The sequence below is a fragment of the Triticum aestivum genome, chromosome 7D (assembly GCF_018294505.1).
Source record: "Triticum aestivum cultivar Chinese Spring chromosome 7D, IWGSC CS RefSeq v2.1, whole genome shotgun sequence".
Taxonomy (NCBI): Eukaryota; Viridiplantae; Streptophyta; class Magnoliopsida; order Poales; family Poaceae; genus Triticum; species Triticum aestivum.
In genome coordinates, this window is record NC_057814.1 from 45,136,149 (window position 1) to 45,147,170 (window position 11,022).

Sequence of the window (11,022 nt, forward strand, 5' to 3'; positions counted from 1 at the left end):
CTTCCGGATATGGACAGATGGGAAGAGTGCATAGCTTAAAAACAATTTGTTTGTTTAGTTACTTGTTACTTTCTGTACGACGAAACTTCAAATTTCTCAGTGTACGACAAAACTATTAGACGTATGGTGCCGCGCTCTAGTTAATTACTTTCGGTACAATGAAATTTGTTAACTATGTTTACTATATATGTTGCTTCTATTTCATATATATATATGTGCATCTCTGACAGGTATATAGATCAACGATGGCGAGGAAGTGGTATGCCGTGTATGTAGGGAATGTTCCGGGTGTGTATGATGATTGGCCAGAGTGTCAGGCCCAAGTCTCTGGCTTTTCTGGCGGAAGCCAGAAAGGGTTTCATAGCAGAGCGGAAGCCGAAGCTAGTTACTTGAGATTCATAGCACAACAGGGGATTCAGAACAAGCGCCGCTGCAAAAACTACTACATAATACCGCTTTTGATCATCGTGATCGCTCTTATCTTCTATGCGGTCATATCATAGTCTACATAGATGATGAAACATGAGTATGTGACCATGTAGTTGCATGTATTGAGAACTTGTAATGACTTGTAATGCTATTTCGAGACATGTGTTCGACCATGATTGATGATGATGAGATACTTGAGACATGTCGAGACTTCTAATAACTTTGGCTCATCGATGACTCACTTGCTTTTCAATGAATATGCATGTTATTATAAAAACGGTGGATCTGTTTAATTGTGTACACAGCCAAAAACACACACAAAAATACAAAAGTTAGCAGTGGCGTGGGGGTAAAGATTACCTGTAGCACTCAAGTAACAGTAGCGCTGGCTACTTGCCCGCGCTATAGATATCTATCAGTAGCGCTGGGGGGATGCGCGCTACAGCTAGCTTCAGATACCAGTAGCGCTGGGCCAAACAGGCGCTACTGCTAAAAAATAGCTGTAGCGTCGTAGCAGTAGCGCGCCTTCTCGCGCTACTAATAGCAAAAAAACAGCGCTACTGGTAAGGGTTTTCCTAGTAGTGCTTGCCGGTAACGAGATTGAACTAGGAATGAAGATACCGACGATCGAATCTCGGGCAAGTAACATACCGATGACAAAGGGAATGACGTATGTTGTCATGCGGTTTGACCGTTAAAGATCTTCGTAGAATATGTGAGAACCAATATAAGCATCCAGGTTCCTCTATTGGTTATTGACCGCAGATGTATCTCGGTCATGTCTACATAGTTCTCGAACCCATAGGGTCCGCACGCTTAAAGTTCGATGACGATTTGTATTATGAGTTATATGTTTTGGTGACCGAAGTTTGTTCGGAGTCCCGGATGAGATCACGGACATGACGAGGAGTTTCGAAATGGTCGAGAGGTAAAGAATCATATATTGGAAGGTAGTATTCAGACATCGGAATGGTTTCGAGTGGTTCGAGTATTTTACCAGAGTATCGAGGGTTACCGGAACCCCCCGGGGGAAATATTGGGCCTTAGTGGAGAGAGAGGAGGGCCGCAAGGGGTGGCCGCCCCCCCCCATGGCAGTCCGAATTCGACTAGGGGGAGGGGCGGCGCCCCCCTTTCCCTTTCCCTCTCCCTTTCCCTCTCCCTACTTTTCCCTCCGGTGGAGAAAGGAAAAGGGGGGGCCAAATCCTACTAGAAGTGGAGTCCTAGTAGGACTCCCCCATGGCACGCCCCTCCTGGCCGCCGGCCTCCTCTCCCCTCATTTATATACGGGGGCGGGGGGCACCCCAAAGGCACATCAATTGTTCTCTTAGCCGTGTGTGGTGCCCCCCTCCACACTTTACGCCTCCAGTCATAGCGTCGTAGTGCATAGGCGAAGCCCTGCGCGAATCACATCACCATCACTGTCACCACGCCATCGTGCTGACAGAACTCTCCCTCGACCCTCTGCTGGATCAAGAGTTTGAGGGACGTCATCGAGCTGAACGTGTGCTGAACACGGAGGTGCCGTACGTTCGGTACTTGCATCGGTTGGATCGTGAAGACGTTCGACTATATCAACCGCGTTAACCTAACGCTTCCGCTTTTGGTCTACCAGGGTACATGGACACACTCTCCCCCTCTTGTTGCTATGCATCTCCTAGATAGATCTTGCGTGATCGTAGGATTTTTTTTTGAAATTGCACGCTACGTTCCCCAACAGTGCCATCCGAGCCAGGTCTATGCGTAGATGATATGCACAAGTAAAACACAAAGATTTGTGGGCGGTGATGGTCATACTGCTTACCACCAATGTCTTATTTTGATTCGGCGGTATTGTTGGATGAAGCGGCCCAGACCAACCTTACATTACCACGTTCATGAGACCGGTTCCACCGACAGACATGCAACTAGATTTGCATAAAGGTGGCTGGCAGGTGTCTGTTTCTCCTACTTTAGTTGAATCGAATTTGACTACGGCCAGTCCTTGTTGAAGGTTAAAACATCAAACTTGATAAATCACCATTGTGGTTTTGTTGCGTAGGTAAGAACGGTTCTTGCTAGAAGCCCATAGCAGCCACGTAAAACTTGCAACAACAAAGTAGAGGATGTCTAACTTGTTTTTGCAGGGCATGTTGTGGTGTGATATGGTCAAGACATGATGTGATATAAGTTGTTGTATGAGATGATCATGTTTTGTAAAAGTTATTGGCAACTAGCAGGAGCCTTATGGTTGTCGCTTTATTGTATGACATGCAAACGCCATGTAATTGCTTTACTTTATCACTATGCGTTAGCGATAGTTGTAGAAGCAATAGTTGGCGAGACGACCACGACGCTATGATGGAGATCAAGGTGTCAAGCCAGTGACGATGGAGATCATGACAGTGCTTTGGATATGGAGATCAAAGGCACAAGATGATGATGGCCATATCATGTCACATATTTTGATTGCAGGTGATGTTTATCTTTTATGCATCTTATTTTGCTTAGTATGGCGGTAGCATTATAAGATGGTCCCTTAACAAAATTTCAAGGTATAAGTGTTCTCCCTGAGTATGCACCGTTGCGAAAGTTCTTCGTGCTGAGACACCACGTGATGATCGGGTGTGATAGGCTCTATGTTCACATACAACGGGTGCAAGACCGTTTTGCACATGTGGAATACTCGGATGAAACTTGACGAGCCTAGCACGTACAGACATGGCCTCGGAACACTGGAGACCGAAAGGTCAAACGTGAATCATATAGTAGATATGATCAACATAGAGATCTTCACCATTGAAGACTACTCCATCTCACGTGATGATCGGACATGGTTTAGTTGATTTGGATCACGTGATCATTTAGATGACTCGAGGGATGTCTATTAAGTGGGAGTTCTTAAGTAATATGATTAATTGAACTTAATTTATCATGAACTTAGTCCTGATAGTATTTGCATATCTATGTTGTAGATAAATAGCTTGCGATGTAGCTCCCCGTTAATTTTTGATATGTTCCTAGAGAAAAATAAGTTGAAAGATGATAGTAGCAATGATGCGGACTGAGTCCGTGATCTGAGGATTATCCTCATTGCTGCACAGAAGAATTATGTCCTTGATGCACCGCTAGGTGACGGACCTATTGCAGAAGCAGATGCAGACGTTATGAACGTTTGGCAATCTCAGTATGATGACTATTTGATAGTTTAGTGCGCCATGCTTTACGGCTTAGAACCGGGACTTCAAAAACGTTTTGAACTCCACGGAGCATATAAGATTTTCCAAGAGCTGAAATTGGTATTTCAGACTCATGCCCGAGTCGAGAGGTATGAGACCTCTGACAAGTACTTTGCCTACAAGATGGAGGAGAATAGCTCAACCAGTGAGAATGTGCTCAGAATGTCTTAGTACTACAATCGCTTGAATCAAGTGGGAGTTAATCTTCAAGATAAGATAGTGATTGACAAAGTTCTCTACTCACTATCACCAAGTTACTGGAACTTCGTGATGAACTATAATATGCAAAGGATGACGAAAACGATTCCCGAGCTCTTCGCGATGCTAAAATCGGCGAAGGTAGAAATTAAGAAAGAGCATCAAGTGTTGATGGTTAACAAGACCACTAGTTTCAAGAAAAAGGGCAAAGGAAAAGAAAGGGAACTTCAAGAAGAATAACAAGCAAGTTGCCACTCCCGTGAAGAAGCCCAAAGCTAGACCTAAGCCTGAAACTGAGTGCTTCTACTGCAAAGGGAATGGTCACTGGAAGTGGAACTATCCCAAATAATTGGCGAATATTAAGGATGGCAAAGTGAACAAAGGTATATTTGATATACATGTTATTGATGTGTACTTTACTAGTGTTCATAGTAACCCCAGGGTATTTGATGCCGATTCAGTTGCTAAGATTAGTAACTCGAAACAGGAGTTGCGAAATGAATAGAGACTAGTTAATGGCAAGGTAATGATGTGTGTTGGAAGTGATTCCAAGGTTGATAAGATCACCATCGCATACTCCTTCTACCTTTGGGATTAGTGTTGAACCTAAATAAATGTTATTTGGTGTTTGCGGTGAGCATGAATATGATTGGATCATGTTTATTGCAATACGGTTATTCATTTAAGTCAGAGAATAATTGTTGTTCTGTTTACATGAATAAAACCTTCTATGGTCATACACCCAACATAAATGGTTTATTGAATCTCGATCGTAGTAATACACATATTCATAATATTGATGCCAAAAGATGCAAAGTTCATGATGATAGTGCAACATACTTGTGGCACTGCCGTTTAGGTCATATTGGTGTAAAGCGCATGAAGAAACTCCATACAGATTGATTTTTGGAATCACTTGATACTTGCGAACCATGCCTCATGGGAAACATGACTAAAACTCCGTTCTCCGGAACAATGGAGTGAGCCAATGACTTATTGGAAATAATACATACTGATGTATGCGGTCCGATGAGTGTTGAGGCACGCGGCAGGTATCGTTATTTTCTGACCTTCACAGATGATTTGAGCAGATATGGGTATATCTACTGAATGAAACACAAATCTGAAACATTTGGAAAGTTCAAGGAATTTCAGAGTCAAGTGGAGAACCATCGTAACAAGAAAATAAAGTTTCTACGGTCTGATCGCGGAGGTTAATATTTGAGTTACGAGTTTGGCCTTCATTTAGAACAATGTGGAATGGTTTCACAACTCACCCCACCTGGAACACTACAGCGTAATGGTGTGTCCGAACATCGTAACCGTACTTTATTAGATATGGTGTGATCTATGATGTCTCTTACCGATTTACCACTATCTTTTGGGTTTATGCATTAGAGACAACTGCATTCACGTTAAATAGGGCACCGTCTAAATCCGTTGAGATGACACCATATGAACTGTGGTTTGGCAAGAAACCTAAGCTGTCGTTTCTTAAAGTTTGGGGTTGCGACACTTATGTCAAAAGGCTTCAGCCTGATAAGCTTGAACCCAAATCGGAGAAGTGTGTCTTCATAGGATACCCAAAATAAACTGTTGGGTACACCTTCTATCACAGATCCGAAGGCAAGATCTTTGTTGCTAAGAATGGATCCTTTCTAGAGAAGGAGTTTCTCTCAAAAGAAGTGAGTGGGAGGAAAGTGGAACTTGATGAGGTAATTGTACCTTCTCTCGAATTGGAAAGTAGCTCATCACAGAAAACCATTCCCGTGATGCCTACACCAACTAGAGAGGAAGCTAATGATAATGATCATGAAACTTCAGATCAAGTTACTACCAAACCTCGTAGGTCAACCAGAGCACATTCCTCTCCAGAGTGGTACGGTAATCCTGTTCTGGAAGTCATGTTACTAGACAATGACGAACCTACGAACTATGAGGAAGCGATGATGATCCCAGATTCCGCAAAATGGCTTGAGGCCATGAAATCTGAGATGGGATCCATGTATGAGAACAAAGTGTGGACTTTGGTTGACTTGCCTGATGATCGGCAAGACATAGAAAATAAATGGATCTTCAAGAAGAAGACTGACGCTGATGGTAATATTACTGTCTACAAAGCTCGACTTGTTGGGAAAGGTTTTTGACAAGTTCAAGGTGTTGACTACGATGAGATTTTCTCACTCGTAGCGATGCTTAAGTCTGTCCGAATCATGTTAGCAATTGCCGCATTTTATGAAATCTAGCAAATGGATGTCAAAACTATATTCCTTAATGGATTTCTTAAAGAAGAGTTGTATATGATGCAACCAAAAGGTTTTGTCGATCCTAAAGATGCTAACAAAGTGTGCAAACTCCAGCGATCCATCTATGGACTGGTGCAAGAATCTCGGAGTTGGAATATACGCTTTGATAAGTTGGTCAAAGCATATAGTTTTATACAGACTTGAAGTGAAGCCTGTATTTATAAGAAAGTGAGTGGGAGCACTACAACCTTTCTGATAAGTATATGTGAATGACATATTGTTGATCGGAAATAATGTAGAATTTTTTGGAAAGCATAAAGGAGTGTTTGAAACGAGTTTTTCAAAGAAAGACCTCGGTGAAGCTACTTACATATTGGGCATCAAGATCTATAGAGATAGATCAAGACGCTTGATAAGACTTTCGATGAGTACATACCTTGATAAGATTTTGAAGGAGTTCAAAATGTATCAGTCAAAGAAGGAGTTCTTACCTGATTTGTAAGGTATAAAGTTGAGTAAGACTCAAAACTTGACCACGGCAGAAGATAGAGAGAGAATGAAAGTCATTCCCTATGCCTCAGCCATAGGTTTTATAAAGTATGCCATGTTGTATACCAGACCTATTGTGTACCTTGCCATGAGTTTAGCAAGGGGATACAATAGTAGCCCAGGAGTAGATCACTGGACAGTGGTCAAAATTATCCTTAGGTAACTAAAGAGGACTAAGGAAATGTTTCTCAGTTATGGAGGTGACAAAGAGTTCGTCGTAAAGGGTTACATCGATACAAGCTTTGACACTGATCCGGATGACTCTTAGTCTCAATCTGGATACATATTTAAAGTGGGAGCAATTAGCTAGAGTAGCTCCATGCAGAGCATTGTAGACATAGAAATTTGCAAAATACATACGGATCTGAATGTGGCAGACCTATTGACTAAACTTCTCTCACAAGAAAAACACGATCACACCTTAGTACTTTTTGGGTGTTAAACACATAGCGATGTGAACTAGATTATTGACTCTAGTAAATCCTTTGAGTGTTGGTCACATGGCGATGTGAACTATGGGTGTTAATCACATAAAGATGTGAATTATTGGTGTTAAATCACATGGCGATGTGAACTAGATTATGGACTCTAGTGCAAGTGGGAGACTGAAGGAAATATGCCCTAGAGGCAATAATAAAGTTGTTATTTTATATTTCCTTATATCATGATAAATGTTTATTATTCATGCTAGAATTGTATTAACCGGAAACTTGATACATGTGTGTATACATAGACAAAACACTGTGTCCCTAGTAAGCCTCTTCTAGACTAGCTCGTTAATCAAAGATGGTTAAGTTTCCTAACCATAGACATGTGTTGTCATTTGATGAATGGGATCACATCATTAGGAGAATGATGTGATGGAAAAGACCCATCTATTAGCTTAGCATAATGATCGTTCAGCTTATTGATATTGCTTTCTTCATGTCAAATACATATTCCTTCGACTATGAGATTATGCAACTCCTGGATACCGGAGGAATGCCTTGTGTACTATCAAACGTCACAACATAACTAGGTGATTATAAAGATGCTCTACAGGTATCTCCGAAGGTGTTTGTTGGGCTGGCATAGATCAAGATTAGGATTTGTCACTCCAAGTATCAGAGAGGTATCTCTGGGCCCTCTCTGTAATGCACATCATACTAAGCCTTGCAAGCAATGTGAATAATGAGTTAGTTGTGGGATGATGCATTACGGAACGAGTAAAAAGACTTGCCAGTAACGAGATTGAACTAGGTATGAAGATACCGTCGATCGAATCTCGGGCAAGTAACATACCAATGACAAAGGGAATGATATATGTTGTCATGCGGTTTGACCGATAAAGATCTTCGTAGAATATGTGGGAACCAATATGAGCATCCAAGTTCCTCTATTGGTTATTGACCGGAGATGTGTCTCGGTCTTGTCTACATAGTTCTCGAACCCGTAGGGTCCGCACGCTTAACGTTCGATGACGATTTGTATTATGAGTTACATGTTTTGGTGACCGAAGTTTTTTCGGAGTCCCGGATGAGATCGCGGGCATGACGAGGAGTCTCGAAATGGTCGAGAGGTAAATATTCGGGTATTTTTCCGGAGTACCGAGGGGTTACCGGAGCCCCCGGGGGAACGTTGGGCCTTAGTGGGCCTTAGTGGAGAGAGAGGAGGGCTGCAAGGGGTATCCGCGCGCCTCCCCCATGGCAGTCCGAATTGGACTAGGGGGAGGGGGCGGCGCCCCCCTTTCCCTTTCCCTCTCCCTCTCCCTCTCCTTCCTTTTCCCTCCGGTGGATAAAGGAAACACTACAAAAAAAGACACTTCCGTGATGGTACGTGCTTGTCACAGTAGGTCACGTTTTCTGTCATGCATGTACATCCACGACAAATTTATGACAGAATCAAGATAGTCATACCTGTGCTGTTGTAGAAGTGTTCCATGACATTACCAAAATTATCATCACAGAAGTGTCCACTTCCATGACGATAAATCGCGCGTCATATAAGTGCTTTCGTCAAGGGTGACCGATACGTGGCATCCACCATAACGGCTCGCCATTAAGCTATCGGGTCCGGTTTTGGATCCGATAACCCGTTAACAGCTTGGACCAATGGTGATTTTCCACGTGTAAAATTCTCATTGGCCGGAGGAAACACGTGTCTGCTCCTCGGTGGGCTGTATGTCGCCCGTCCATTGGAGGAGACATGTCTATGATACGTCGACACGTGGCAGGGCCCAACAGAGGCCCATATAGGTTAAAAAGGTCGGCCCAGTCAAAGGCCCGTAGTACTTACTCAGGTACTAGTGGGCCGGCCCAATAACAACCTATTTAATAAAGGCCCATTTACGGCCCGAAACCAGATCTGGCCCGTTAATTGTTCGCCGAATATTTGGACCCAATTACAGCCCAGTGAATTTCGGCCTGTTAGAGGCCCGATGTAGACATGGGCCCATTTCAGCCCGGTGTGTCTTTTGGCCTGGGAATGGCCCGTGCTGCCCAAGGGCCATATATGGTCCGACGCGACATCCAGCCCACTAAGGACCCGTGATAAAGGTGGCAACAGTTCAGCCCAACGTGACTTTGGGCCTGTTAAAGGCCTATCGTATAATTACTAGCGATTACTAGCCCAACGTGACCGGCGAGTACTAGCGATTCCTGCTTCATGTAGGTGAGTTACGACCTGGAATCCGAATTGAGGACGGGTTTTTGGAGTTAGCTCACCCTCGCGAGATCACGGCCCTTTGTCCCGCCCATTGTAGCACGTGTGTCGCCCAGGGCATAAGGGGCATGATGACTTCGCCTCATCCTCTCCTTCCTCCGGCTTAACACCGGTGGTCTGTTCAGGGTTCCAAACTCATAGTGGCAACTAAACACGGGGGTTGCGCTCGTTGCGAGACTTAACCCAACACCTTACGGCATGAGTTGACGACAACCATGCACCACCTGTGTCCGCCATAGGAGGATCCAACCATTATGTTCTGGAAAAGCTCAAGCGGTACTACCGCTCAAGGGAGCGGTATTACCGCTAAATGTAGGGGAGTTACAGAGACCCAACAAAAACCAGCAGTGATACAAGCGCAGTACACTAATGTAGGAAGGTCCTAAGACGACACATGTATAGGAGACCATTCGACCAAACTGTGTGTGATACACGAATCACAAACGATAATAAAATATATACGTGTGCCAGAAAACAAAACGTGTGCGACCGCCCATCCATCAGGCACGATGATAATATGTAGACCGCGTGTGATAGAGAGCAGACATTTAGACCAAACATTATGTGTGTGATATGTAATCGTAATGCGCAGGGGGCATTGTTAGAAGCGTGTGTGTTTATTGGCAAACACTTTGTATAAACTAATGGTTTGCGATGGTTAGGAGCATCACACATGATGAGTTGTGCGAATACTCGTGGGTGATGATTTAAAAGTTATACATATGGTTCTTTATGTAAACACGTGATACCGCATACGATTGTGTGCTGGGAATTGTGTGCTCTAACGGGAACATAGTGTAAATATAAAAAATTGTATGTGATAGTAATAACGAGCGGCGCTCGACTGCTCCGTGACCACCGCAGAGATGGCCGCTAGGCGCCGCCACCACTTTGATGGCGAGCTCGCCAAGATTGGCGAGGAGTGGTCACAGCTAGGCCGCCGCCAGGGCTCCGAAGGCAATGTCAGTAGTGGCCGTGGCGGCACTCCGCACGACATAATAGGAGGCGGAGCAGCTCCTCCACGAGCAGCAGGCAGCCGTCGGACAAGGCCGCTGTGACCCTCCGACGATGTTCCACCGCTGGAGAGACCACAACGATGACAATGACATGGACGATGACGGCGGTACGGCAGGGCAGGATGGCCACATGTACAAGGTGGTTGTTCGATATAGGGTTTAGGTTTTTTCTAGTTTTTGTTAAACGGTTGAAATATCGACCTTTTTATGTAAATTATAATCGAACTTGAATGAATTCGGCCGTGTTTGCACATTTTTTGTCCTGTTGGTTCCAATTGTTGTTGAAATGTATGTGAGCACTGTCAGATGGCAGTCACCGGCATTAGTATCCGCGGACTGGTACCTCTATCCAGGAAATTTGCTGGTTGTCGTTGGAGATGCCCTCAACCATGGGTGCAATATGTCCCAATACGCAACAAACCAAATTCTGGAAGGAGAATCTTGATGCGTGCACCGACACTGACCAAGCCGCCAAACAATATTGGCAAAGGATAGAGGACCAGTTTCTTCCGAATGATGACAAAGTATCCCTCGAGGACGCCACACACCTATAGGTCACTCCAAGGTCGTTGGGATGTGATCAAGCCGATTTATAGCCGTTGGAGTGCTTGCTTGGAGCAAATCCGCAATGCACCTCCAAGTGGTACTGTTGAAGCCGATTATGTGAGT